The sequence below is a fragment of the Lathyrus oleraceus genome, chromosome 7 (assembly GCF_024323335.1).
Source record: "Lathyrus oleraceus cultivar Zhongwan6 chromosome 7, CAAS_Psat_ZW6_1.0, whole genome shotgun sequence".
In the NCBI taxonomy this organism is placed as follows: Eukaryota; Viridiplantae; Streptophyta; class Magnoliopsida; order Fabales; family Fabaceae; genus Lathyrus; species Lathyrus oleraceus.
Genome location: NC_066585.1, coordinates 98,278,016 through 98,291,975, shown reverse-complemented (window position 1 = coordinate 98,291,975; position 13,960 = coordinate 98,278,016). Strand labels below are relative to the sequence as shown.

General features: G+C 39.5%; 1 long non-coding RNA gene across 1 annotated transcript; it reads left to right on the top strand.

Moving 5' to 3' along the window:
- Positions 1-453: 453 nt before the first annotated feature.
- On the top strand, positions 454-2,588 carry LOC127103916 (uncharacterized). Its single transcript, XR_007794804.1, has 2 exons — positions 454-1,528; positions 1,688-2,588. It is a non-coding gene; the product is annotated as an uncharacterized LOC127103916 (long non-coding RNA).
- The last annotated feature ends 11,372 nt before the right edge of the window (positions 2,589-13,960 follow it).

Sequence of the window (13,960 nt, the reverse complement as noted above, 5' to 3'; positions counted from 1 at the left end):
TAGAGAATTAAAACTAGGACTAAATCTAATTAAAATTAATCATCCTAATTATTTATAATCAAAACAATTAATTCGAATTAACTATTTTAATCCTAATTTATAATTAATTATAACATGTTAATCAAGATTAATATTTCCTAATTACCCTAATTAACAATAATTAACAAGGCTAAACAAAAACAATTAACAAATATGATTAAAAACAAGAAAAAGAAATAGGCTCAGCAGGGGTGCATGCCCTGAAATAAGGGTGTCAAGGTGCAAAACACGCTTGAGCCTCATGGCCAAGGCCCACGGATACTAGCTTCACCCAAGGGGGTGCAGGACTGGATTCAGGGTGATAACGAAGAAAATTAGCTTAGGCCCATGCATGTTTGGGCCCATTTAGAATTTGGTTGTGGTTCAATTAGGCAAATGTGATGCAATGACTCATCAAGGACTCCATGGCACGTGGTAAATGAAATCGACATTGGATTCAAAATTTGGACTAAAAGTACGCGCCAGTCAAAGAACAACCAGGTCACCTTTCCGTCCGACCTCCACCATGGTCCACCGCGCCGCAAATCGCTTCCAGCGGTGATGGCCGCCAAAAACAAAAATCAAACATATCACCGGCCTCGTCTCGTTCTCCTGACCATGAATCTGTCACTATTTTCTCAAAATTTCACATCTAAAGTCCTAACCATATTGTACACCTCAAGAACCCTAAAAATTCATCCACAAATTACATAGCGAATAGCAAGATTCAGAGCCCTACATGTTAGGGTTTTGATCCGCCTTGATGAAAGCTACAACATGATAACCTAATTACAAAGAAATGGTGAAGATGAACATACCTTCCAAGCTGAGAATTGCTCTGGCGAAGTGTTAGATCAGAGAAGATGACACAACAAGGGAAAATCACTTGAACCAGGTAACTCACCATCTTAATTCTTCTTCAATATTTCACTTCTTCTTCTGCATTTCTGTGAGAATCAAAATTGGTATTGTGAGGGACTAAAAGAGTGGTTTAGCTCACTCTTATTGAAGCTTCAATGGAGTTTTGGAAAACAAGCTCTGAGTGAGGGAGAGAATTGAGATCAAAGAGAGATCAAAAATCTGGAATTTTCAGAGTGAGTGTGTATATGTCCCTTGAGTTAATAAAGGGGAGTGATTTATAGGCTTTGATTTATGTTATGAAATGCAACTGAAATGCATCCAAAATTCCAATGAAATTCAGAAGTTAGTTGTGGAGTTAATTAATGTTGAATTCAGTTACTCAGTTTGTTATGACCGGTTTTTTCATGTGATAATTGGATCGAAGTCATTTAGAATTATGTTGATGACCTGCTAAACATGTTGCAAGTTGTGTCTTAATGTGCTCAGTGTGGAAAATTGCAAGTGGATTCGTGTCTGAAAGTGTTGCAGGTGGCAGGTGGAATCGAGAATGACTTCCAATTGCATGTACCATTTCACAGACCTATAGGTTTTTCTTTTGTTGGATTTGTCAATTACAGGTGTGAATGGTCAGTTAGTTGTAAGTTAAATGGTGAGCTAAGAACTTGTTTATATGCATTGCCATTGTGATTTGAATATGAAAGTTGATGTATATGTATTGGGAATGTTGTTATTTTCTTTGCTTGTTGCTATGTGATACTGTTGACCTTATTGTGCATTGTTGTTATAGGATGATGTTTGGGCATTGCAGGTTTATGCTGGGATGGGCCTGCCATGATGATGCTTGCTTTGAGTGAAGCCAATGATGTTGTGTTAATGTTGTTGTTGCTGTAGTTCTAAAGGTCACGACTTTGTTAGGTTTGGCTGCTAGGTAAGTAACATTTAGCTTACTTAGAATCAAATGTCCTTGCCATGATGAATTTCTTGAACATGATGCTAACTAATATGAATATGATTCCATGTACATGAACTGCTGCCATAGTCTTGAACAAAACATGCTTATCCCTGCCATACAATGGTTCTACACATTTGTATCATGTCATGGGCTGATAACTTTAAATGCAACTAGTATTTATTTGAATGAATATGATCCTGACTTGTATGCAATGCCTTGAAATGTGCGCTGCTCACTGATGTTTTTACTTGGTGCAATGCATGATGCCATGGATTAGTTTTGTGTGATGTATTGCTTATGCATGACATGACTGTTAGCATAAATGTTTAGAAACATGTGGTTAATTGGTTTATGTTGGTTCAGACTTCGGTGTGTGTTCATGTTGTGCATTGCTTGGCCTTGATGGTAGCTTGTAGTCTTGCATTTACTTGCAGGTTTGCTCATAGGATAAGTTACCATTACAAGGCATTATCATGTGGCAAAATGAACAAAGTATGACTTGAAGAAGAAAACTTGCTTCGTGAAGCAACAATTAATCATGGAATTGAAATGGAAGATTAGCATGAAGCAATTAGCATTAGGTTTAGGGAAGATGTGAGTAGACTTTGTTCAAAGTTGACCAAAAAGTCAAATGTTGACCAAAGTCAACACTTGGTCAAAGTTGCCAAAATTTGTAATTTTTCATTTAATGGACATCTTATTTGTAATGATGGGATTTGATGTATATGAATGAAATTGACACTTGTTTATGAATGAAGTTGGCACTTGTTTATGAATGAATTTGATACTTGTAGTGAATTTGATCCATTGCTTAACCATGACTTGAAATAGATTGAAATGAACTATGAACATGACTTTAGATTAACATGAATGATGAAAAATACTATGACATGAATGAACCATTAACATGAATTAAATTAACTTGAATGGACAATGATGAGCATGAACCCAATATCTTAGCAAGTATCAAGATATACTATGACCTAACCAATGATTCATAGACTAGGCACCAATGGCATGACAATGGTATGAAATGGACTTGAACAACATTGACCAGGTGAAACCAAGCAAGTTATGGACTAGGAACTTGAAACGACCAGATGAAATGGCATGGAATTGAAGCAAAAATGGATGTTGTAGGATCAAAGACTTGATCTATGACCAATGGGCTTAAGCATAAATGAAAATGGAACCAAAACCAAGTAATCAACATGAATGAACCATGAACAAAAGGTTATTGGGGGACCTTGATCAAGCAAGGGATTCAAACACATAATGGGTGAAGAATTAGATTAAACTGGGGTTTGGAGGCCATCTAGATGAAAAGTCAAGCCATAAGGTACCTTAGGACCATATCCTCCTTTATTAGGATTTCATGAGGCATACCCTTCAACCAAGGTCTTTGAATCAATCATGATGCCTCACAAACAAATCTTCAATGTGTGAACCCCCAATTAGGGTTTTGATAGCCAAGACCAAGCTCAGAGAACATCCATAAGGCCCCATAACCAAATCACCAAGAAAATAGGGTTTGAAAGCCCTAAGGAGTGGCATGATGAAGCTTTCTTAATTCCATGCCTCAAAAACCAAGAAATTAGGGTTTCACATCCCCTATGATCAGATGAAGAGCCAAGTCACGCCTTTAAAGTTTAATCCACACATAAACCCTAGCTTTGCAAGCCACAAGCTTTGAATCTATGATTCTCAATTGTTAATGTTAGCATGAATGAATGATGCATATGAATGGGGTATGAATGAATACAAATGACTCTCAAGCCCAAGGTTGGATGAAAAAATGAAAAAGGGAGGGAAAATATTGGGGTATGATAGCTATCCATATTTAATCTTCTTAAACTTGAACGCACGAATTGAAAGAGCTTTTTGGGTATTCGAGGTAGAAGAGGATTAAATGCCAAAGTATCCAAAAAATCCCGTTGAGAATGGATGTAATGTAACGGGAGTTTTGCGATTTTCCAAGCAAAGATTTGACTTTGGGTGTGCCAATAAGAACTGGACTTTGACTTTTCTCATTTGCGAGGCTTCATGTTATGCCATATAAATGAGTGAAACAACGTGATTTATGCATGATAATAATTTATGTAATGATTACACTGGATGCTCATGTTGTGGGTTGTGGGAATTTTAGGCTAGGATAAGGGTCATACAGACGCGATTCTCCGACACCTACTTCAAGATCAATAGTTGTTGCCACATCTCTGGACTTGATCTGAAACATGGAGAGAGTTTGTACCTACGTAGTGTAACACCCCGATTAAAATAAGAGAATTATTTAATTGAGTTAATATTATTTTATTAATTTAATTAAATAAAGTTGAATTATTGGATTATTTTTATTATTACTATAGATGTTATTTATTTTGATAATAATTAAATAAATAAAATAAAGGGAATATGAAGAGTGGAAGGGTAAAAGTGGAAATTGGATAAAAGAGGCCAAAGTGAGGACTCAGGTTGTTTTCACGTGTTTTGCCTCAGAGTCAGAGAAAGGGGGGAGAAACGCTGAAGAGAAAGAGAAGGAAGAGGAAAAGGCCAAAGATTGCTCAGAGCTTCCTTCAATCCAAAGAGGTAAGGGGTCTGAACCTTATTAAACAATAATATGCTGAAAATGGTGAAATATTGGATGAACGAAAATGGGGATTTTAATCGAAGGAATTCGTAGAAATTATATGCAATGATGTTAGGATTTGTGAAATCGAATAGGGGACTATTTGTATTAGATGATATGAATGATTTTGTGTGAAATTTGGACTGTGGAAGGATGAATTTGGATAGATCTCGTAGCAGAAAAAGCCATTGCAGATCTGGAAATCTGGTTTCTGGTCATACGCGTATGGCACTAGGCAATACGCGTATGAGATTGCTGGTACGCGTATGGCACTAGGCAATACGCGTATGGATGAGGAAGATGATGTTTTGAACGTGTTTTGGTCTCTGTTGGTACGCGTATGGGAATGTGATACGCGTAGCATACGCGTATGGATATGGGCAATACGCGTATGGATTTGGTCAGACGTGGGCAATACGCGTATGGGCATAGGCAATACGCGTATGGGCAGACTTGTGGTCTTTCCTGGGCTGTTGTTGTGCAGTTTTTGGTTGTTTAGGCTGAGCGAGGTAACTTAGCTGATGCATAGTATACGAGGGATCATTTCCCGTTGCTTTGAGTGGTATAGATATTAGTAGAGTGTGATAATACTGTGTTTGATTATGTGGCATGATGTGATATGCTTTTGTGATAGAATGTGTTAATGATGATGATAACATGACTATATGATGCTGTTGTTGCTATGTTGATTATGATGCATGCTTGGTGTGCATGCATTCATGAAAGGCCGATGCCTAGTGATGAACGGACTGAGTTCCAATGATGTTGTTGACTCCGGGCTTGTTGAGAGGCTTGGTTCCTTGCGGGGAACTCGGATTCTATGGTGATGAATCTGGGAGTGGTGATCCTGTAGTTGGTCACAAAATGGGTATACCGAGTCGTGTTGAGTCATGCATGGGTGTGTGCATTGCATTTGATATGTTGTTTTGTTGATGTTCATGAGTATGTTGATTATGATGATTATGATGAGCTGTGTTGGCATATGTGAAGTATATTTATGTTTATATTTCTGTCGTTATATTATTATTTAATAATGTAATTCTCACCCCTTCTGCATGTGTTTATGTTCATCTATGATGAGCAATGTGCAGATAAAGAGGAGTAGCTATTGTTGAGGTTTGAAGAATAAGTGTAGAGTTATTCTACGGAGTCGAGTCAAATGCTCTGGTCATGTGACACCGGGGTTATGGGATTCGATAGATAATTGATTATTATTTACGTTGTTTATGATGACTAACATGTTGAGATGTTTTGTTGAGATAATGTTGAACCATTATTATGAATTGTTATATGATGAATGATAATATTAATGTTGTTGTCCGCTGCGAAGTTTTAATAAAATAAATAATATGTTTTATGTTGTGATGCGATAATTGTTATGTTGTAAGAAATGTACACTCTTCTACATGTTGTACTCTGATAATCTATTTAAATATGTCGTTTGGGTAGAAGGGTGTTACATTAGTGGTATCAGAGCATGGTCAGTCCAGTCGAGTCATAATGTGATGTTTTCCCTGTTGGTCGATTAGTGTAAATGACACTGTCGATATTTAACGGTTGTAGTTGTGTCGTGCAGAGTATGGCTGGAGAAAATGACCGTGCGATTGCTGAGGCTTTGGCTGCTATGGCGCAGGCTATGCAGGCGCAGCAGAATCCGCCGGTCGACGAGTTTAGGAATTTGGGAAGGTTTCTGAAGAATAACCCTCCTACATTCAAGGGGCGCTATGATCCAGATGGTGCTCAGATTTGGCTGAAGGAAATTGAGAAGATTTTCCGGGTGATGACGTGTACTGAAGCACAGAAGGTGCAGTTTGGTACGCATATGTTATCTGAAGAGGCTGAAAACTGGTGGGATAACACTCGCCAGAGGATTGAAGTACCAGGTGCTGAGATGACTTGGGAAAGGTTCAAGACGGTCTTTCTAGAGAAATATTTTCCTGCTGATGTGCGATGTAAGAAGGAGATGGAATTTCTGGGACTGAAGCAGGGTAACATGTCTGTTGCTGATTACGCTTCGAAGTTTGAGGAGCTGGTGCAGTATTGTCCTCATTATAATAATGTTGATGCTGAGGAATCCAAGTGTGTCAAGTTTGAGAACGGGTTGCGTCCCGAGATCAAACAAGGCATTGGTTACCAGGAGATTCGTAGGTTTCCTACACTGGTTAACAAGTGCAGGATATTTGATGAAGATAGCAAGGCTAGGACTGCTCACTACAAGAGTCTTAGTGAGAAGAAGAATAAGGATCGTGGTAGTCCTTATGCATCTCCGAATGGTAAAGGTAAGCAGAAAGTGGTAGATGCGAAGAAGCCAAGTGGGGGAGGATCTCCCATAGCTGGTAAATGTTTCAAGTGTGGCGAGCCAGGCCACCGTGCTGATAGCTGTGCCAAGAAAGTGCTGAGATGTTTCCGATGCGGTTAGGCTGGTCATAGAGTTACGGAATGTAAGGATGCTGGTCCGACATGTTTTAATTGTGGCGAGAAAGGCCATATCAGTTCGCAGTGCTCGAAACCGAAGAAGGCGGCTACTGCAGCTCATACTACTGGTAGGGTGTTTGCTCTGAGTGGGGCTGAAGCTCCTAAAGAAGATAATCTGATTAAAGGTACTTGCTTGATTAATAATGTTGAATTGCTTGCTATTGTTGACACTGGTGCTACCCATTCGTTTATTTCGTATGAGTGTGCGACCAGGATTGGTGTGATTATGTCGTCCCTAGGAGGAAGTATGGTGATAGATACTCCTGCTAATGGTTCTGTGAATACTTCTGTTGTCTGTCGAGGTTGTCATTTGACGATCTTTGAGAGAGAGTTCGTGGTTGATTTGGTGTGCTTACCCTTGCACCAAATTGATATTATTCTGGGAATGAATTGGCTAGAATTCTATGGCGTGATTATCAACTGCTATGAGAAGACGGTGCGGTTTTCTGAAGTTGGTGAGAATGATGAGGCAAGATTTCTATCTGCTAGGCAGGTGGGGGATTTTGTGAAAAATGAAGCTCAGATATTCGCTTTATTTGCGTCTCTGCAATCGGATAAGAAAGTGGTGAGTGTAGATTTGCCTGTTGTCTGTGAATTTCGAGATGTGTTTCCGGAGGATGTAAGTGAATTACCTCCAGAACGTGAAGTCGAATTTGCCATTGACTTAGTACCAGGTACGAGTCCAGTGTCGATGTCTCCTTATAGAATGTCGGCAACTGAATTAGTTGAATTGAAGAAGCAACTTGAAGAATTGCTTGAGAAGAAGTTTGTGCGTCCAAGTGTTTCTCCTTGGGGTGCACCAGTATTGTTAGTGAAGAAGAAAGAAGGTACGATGAGGTTGTGTGTCGATTACCGGCAGTTGAATAAGGTGACTATCAAGAATCGGTATCCATTGCCGAGGATTGATGATTTGATGGACCAGTTGGTCGGAGCTCATGTTTTCAGTAAGATTGATTTGCGGTCGGGTTATCATCAGATCCGAGTGAAGTCAGACGATATTGCGAAGACTGCTTTCCGTACGAGGTATGGTCATTATGAATACACTGTGATGCCGTTCGGTGTATCTAATGCTCCATGTGTATTTATGGAATATATGAATCGTATATTTCATCCGTACCTTGATAATTTTGTTGTGGTGTTCATAGATGATATATTGATATATTCTAAGACGGAAGAAGAGCATGCAGGACATCTGAGAATTGTTTTGCAGGTGTTAAGAGAAAAGAAATTATATGCAAAGTTATCTAAATGTGAGTTCTGGTTGAAGGAAGTGAGTTTCCTTGGCCATGTGATTTCGAGTGGTGGGATTTCTGTTGATCCTGCTAAAGTTGATGCCGTATTACAGTGGGAGACTCCGAAGTCTGCTACTGAGATACGCAGTTTTCTAGGGTTAGCTGGTTATTATCGCAGATTTATTGAAGGCTTCTCTAGGTTGGCATTGCCGTTGACGCAGTTGACTAAGAAGGGTCAAGTGTATGTGTGGGATGCAGCTTGTGAAGCGAGTTTTGTGGAGTTGAAGAGGCGGTTGACCAGTGCTCCAGTGTTGATCTTGCCTAATCCTGGTGAGTCCTTCGTTGTCTATTGTGATGCTTCTTTGATGGGTCTTGGTGGTGTTTTGATGCAGAATGGTAAAGTTGTAGCTTATGCTTCTAGACAGTTGAAAGTGAAGGTGAGAAAAACAAGAAAGGGGGGGTTTGAATTGTTTGAAAAATAAGCGCTTTTGCAAAATGAAATCACACAATGATTTTATACTGGTTCGCTTATAACACAAAGCTACTCCAGTCCACCCGGCCAAGGTGATTTCGCCTTCAACAAGGACTTAATCCACTAATCTTGAAAGATTACAAACAACCCCTAAGAGAGAAGAAAATCTCTTAGTCCTCTCAAGTCTACAGACTACAAAGAGTCACTTGAGGAAATCAAATAAAAATAAGATACAAGATGTGTAATCTAGAATGCTTCTAAGAAAGCAAATATTACAAACTTAAGAACAATTTTTCACTTGATAAGCAAAAGCTTAGTGAAAATCTTTGAAGAACAAAGATGTTTTTCTTGAGCGTGATATGATTTCAGTATAGTTTTGGCTAGTGATTTCTCCGTGTTTTCTGAATGAGATTTCTTCTCTATTTATAGGAGTTGAAGTAGAGTTGAAGTAGCGTTGAATCTGTTGGATATTTAGATGTAGTTACGCCATTCCATTAATAGCTTCTGCAGTAGACTTTTTCACTTAGAAGTGACTACTTACCACAATTAGTATCTTCTCTCTTGGAAGTGGAGATTAACGTCTCTTTCTAATTGAGGAAATCCATTTGCAGAACTTTAACTTGGCTTAAACGTTACTTCATCATGATTAACAATTCTGATTAGAGTCTTTGTGTATCTGGAGAAACTGGCTTCTGATGTTATCTCTTGAGAGTTCAGAAATCGCTGATAACTTCAGAATTTACAGAAGGCATTTGTTCAGAGTCAGAGCTTCTAGACTTTACTTCATGTTCAGATGCTTCTGATACTTGCAGTTTTGTCCAGAGTCAGAGCTTCTTGAATGAGATTCCTTTTTAGATGCTTCTGATACTTGAGATTTTGCATCTGATCTTGTTTTGCATCTGATGACATCATCAGATTTGTTTCTTCTTTCTTTAGAACCCTGCACACTTAGAAACTTTTCGTTAGGGTACCACTTTTGGTTTCATCCTTTGTTATCATCAAAATCATGGAATCTATTGTAGAACTATTTTTGTTCTTACAATCTCCCCCTTTTTGATGATGACAAAACAAATAAAATTATCAGATGAAACATGAAAAATATTAGATCAGATAGACAAAAGCTCCCCCTGAGTTAGTACTAGGGAGTTCAGAAGTTCTTACCAGAGCTTTCCAAGCAATAAGATTTCTGAAAACTTTCTGCAATTTCTTAATTTAATGTTAGAACTATTTAATCAGAGCTATTATTTAATCAGAGCTAATTTTATCAGAACTATTTCTACAATTGTTGCAGAATGCTTAAGGTTTTAGACATAGTTTTCATCAGAGCTATTTAATAATTTCTCCCCCTTTTTGGCATAATCAAAAAGGCATAAAACATAAAAAGAATAATAGAGAGAAAAACACTTCATTAAACAAAAGCACAAAGGCAAGCAGCAGTCAAAACATCAGATTCAACAGAAATATCAGAGCTAAAAAGAAAAGAAAGAAGCAAAAACACTAGGCAAACAAAAGAAATCCTAAGTGCCTAAGGGTTTGGAGGAGGAGGAAGTCTCTGTAGTAGCATAGCAAACATATTCTGGAGGTTTTCATTCAGAGCGTCTTGCTTGTCCATCCTTGCCCGGAGCTCACTCTGATCTTGCTTGATCTCTTTCTGATCTTGCTTGATCTCCTTCAGAGTGTTAAGAATCAGAGGGATCGCAGAGGAAGACTCCCCCTGAATCAGAGCCTGCTGAGCTTCAGCTTCAGCAGCAGCTTGGGCTTCTGCATCTGCCTTAGCCTTGGCTTCAGCTTCCTGAATTCTCAGAAGTTCTGCTTCCTTTGCCAGGCGTTCTTCTTCCAATCTCTTAGCTTCTTCTTCAGCTTCCCTAGCCAATCTTTCTTCTTCTAATCTCTTGGCCTCAGCTTCTCTAGCCAGTCTCTCTTCCTCTAACCTTCTGGCCTCAGCTTCTCTAGCCAGTCTCTCTTGGAGTCTTTCCTCAGAGTCTCTGATGTAGCCATTTCTGACTTGTTCAGAGATACTCTTCAGCCTATAAGACTCAGAGGTCATCCAACTAATGACTCTGTTCCAGTGTGTCCTAACAGATTTAGGATCATCACTTACTTCAGAGTTTTTAGCCAGAGACTTGATCTTCTGGACTGAAGCTTCTGCAACCTGTATAATGGCCTCCTCAAGGGTAGGTATGATAATTTTAGGTTCAGGTTCAGGTGAATGAGGTGGAGAGTTTTGAGGGCTGAGATTTAGAGGTTGAGGTTCAGTTTGTTGAGGTTCAGATTCTGCTTGAAGTTCAGAATCTGCGTCTGGTTGAAGACTAGGAGAAGAAGCATATAATGGATTTAGGTCTAAAGGGTCAGAGTCTGGTCCAGGTACAGCGGGAATAAGTGGTGGAGTGATATAAGGTTCAGATGGTTGAATCACAGGTGGTTGGGTTTCAGAGGGTGTGGTGGTTGTTTGTGGTGGAAGTGAGGTTTGATTTTCAGAGGAGATGGTGGTTGTTTGTTGTGGAAGAGAAGTTCGGAGGGGAGAGGTTACTTCAGATTGTGTTTGAGTTTGTGGGGCGAAATTTTTAGCATAGATTTCAGCTATTGTTGGGGAGTTTGGGTCAGAGTGTTCTTGATCAGAGGACTCATGATCAGAGAACTCTTGGTCAGAAGAAGGGGAAAGGTAAGGGGGTGATTCATAATCAGAGGATGATGAAGAGCTGTGGTGATATAGTTGATTAGGGTCAGAGGTTGTTGTAAAAGTACGAGCAATTTTTAGAACAGGTGGAGGTTGAGAGGTTCTGGTGATTGAAGGTGGTATTTCTGAGGTTGTAAATATTGGTTGAGAGGAGAGAGGGTTGGAGGAAGCCATTACAGATTCAGAAGAGACAGGAGGAAGGGACTTACCAGAAGAGACATTCAGAGGTGCTGAAGCTTTGGTGCCAGAGGTTTCTCCAAGTCTGGCTTTCTTTGCCTTCCTTGCTTCCTCAGCTATCTTCTTCTCAGAAAGACCTCTTTTGTATCTGACCAGATCTTCTACAGAGTCCAGACAGTCTTCAAGGCGGAAATCAGAGATATCAATGCCTTCATCCAGACGATCCTGAAGGTAGATAGCAATGGCATCTCTGGGTTCATTCTTGAAGAACCTTTCAAGGCCATGAGGCATCTTCCTCTGATCCTTCAGAGCTTCCCAGGTCACATTCATAGTGGGCTTGACTCTGATGTCTTTGATGATTCCCATACTCCTCAGATTTTTGGCATTCAGAGGCTTTCCAACGTCAATTGCCAGATCATCCATACATCTGGTCTTCTCCAGAGCATCTACCAGCCCATGCTCAATGAAGATGTCAGAGAGCAATCTTCCCAGAGGAATGTAGGATCTGGGCTTCATATTATTCCTTGTTTCTCTGACTGAATCCCTCAGATATCTGAAGAGGAGAACAGGGAGGTTGATTGGAATACCCTTCTGAATACAGTAGAGGATGCATTTCTGATCAGCATTTATGTAATCTGAAGAGTTGGAGGCTGGACGATGATGGATTGTTCCCAGAATAATCTTCAGCCAAACTCGGAGGTTCTGATGAAGCTCCTTGTTCTTAGATGGGTTTCCTTCAACATTTGCTTTGAAGATTGTAGGGTTAATGACTTCTGTGATGCGCTTGGACCTTGGAGGAATGTTGTAAATCCTTTTACCTCCAGCTTTTCCATATTCAGCAAAGAAGCAATAGACGCTTCTGTGATAATGATCTTCACTCCCAGAACAAAAGAAACGATGAACTCATCATCAGCATCTGCACATCTCCAGAATTCTTTCACCAGAAGAGGATAGATTGGACCATACAATCTGTTGAAGTAGGTTTCCCAACCTTGCTTGCGAAGATCTTCAGTTAAATCAACGCCATTTCTTTTCAAATTCTCAAAATCCACCAGCGATTCACACAGTACATCCAAACCTTCAAAGGGAGTTGAAAGATGAATGTGTTGTTCACGTTCCAAAATGTGAGGTTCTTTGTAAACTGGGGTCGTGGTAACATCTACAACCATGGGTGTTTGAGTGTTTGAGGTTTGGGGGTTAGAAGCAGCTTCCATTTGTTGGGAGAAGTTAAAAACTGCTTGCTCTTGAGGATTCATGACGAAGATTGATGAAGAAGATGAAGAACTGAGAAGGTTGCAGAGAAAACTTCGAGAGAGGGTTTAGGGTTTAAGAGTGAGTGAGAGTGATAAGTGTGTGAAATGTGAGAAAAGTGTTTATATACTAAGGGTAAAAACACATGCAAAACGACACACATACCAGCGTTAGCACAAAACCAAAATAGCACGTTTGGGGGAAAAATGATTACAGCTCATTAATGAATGTCTAATCCCAACAGTAAGCACACTGCTCAAGGAGATTTCAAGCGTTCTGACCTTTGATTTCTTTTGACAGCTGTCTAGAAGTTCTAGGGTTAGACGCATGTTCCCCACGTGTTGATGTTTCTGATCTTCAGGAATACCAAAGGATTTCTGAAGATTTCTAACTCAGATATCTTCTTAACTTGGTAGAAGTATCAGAGTCAGAGGCAGAAGTATATTTGTTTTTATCAGAGTCTCATTTTACATGTTCAGAGCCAAATTTTACTCAGGACAATTTTTAATGTTCAGATTTTCTAAGATGAAACGAAATCTATCTTCAGCTAGAGGCTTAGTAAAGATATCTGCCCATTGATGTTCTGTATCAATGAACTTCAGCGTTACTATCCCTTTCTGAACATAGTCTCTAATAAAATGATGTTTTATTTCTATGTGTTTGGCTCTGGAATGTAAAATGGGATTCTTACTCAAACAAATAGCAGCAGTATTATCACAAAGGATAGGAATGTTACTCTCAAAGATTTGTAGATCTTCTAGCTGATGTTTCATCCAGAGCATCTGAGTTGTGCACAGTGATGCTGAGATATATTCTGCTTCTGCAGTTGATAGAGCGATAGTTGACTGTCTTTTGCTAGCCCAGGAGATTAGATTGTTTCCCAGAAGCTGGCAATTTCCAGATGTACTTTTTCGTTCTATTCTATCTCCTGCATAATCTGCATCACAATAACCAGAAAGCCTATACTCTGATGTTTTCTCATACATCAGGCCCAGGTTAGGGGTTCCTTTCAGATACTTAAGAATTCTCTTAACAGCTGTTAAATGAGATTCTCTAGGATCTGATTGGAATCTGGCACAAAGACAGACGCTAAAGAGAATATCAGGACGAGTAGCAGTCAGATAGAGAAGAGAGCCTATCATACCTCGATAGAGCTTCTGACAAACCTTGTTGCTTACCTCTTCCTTCTCCAGAATGCAAGTTGGATGCATGGGAGTCT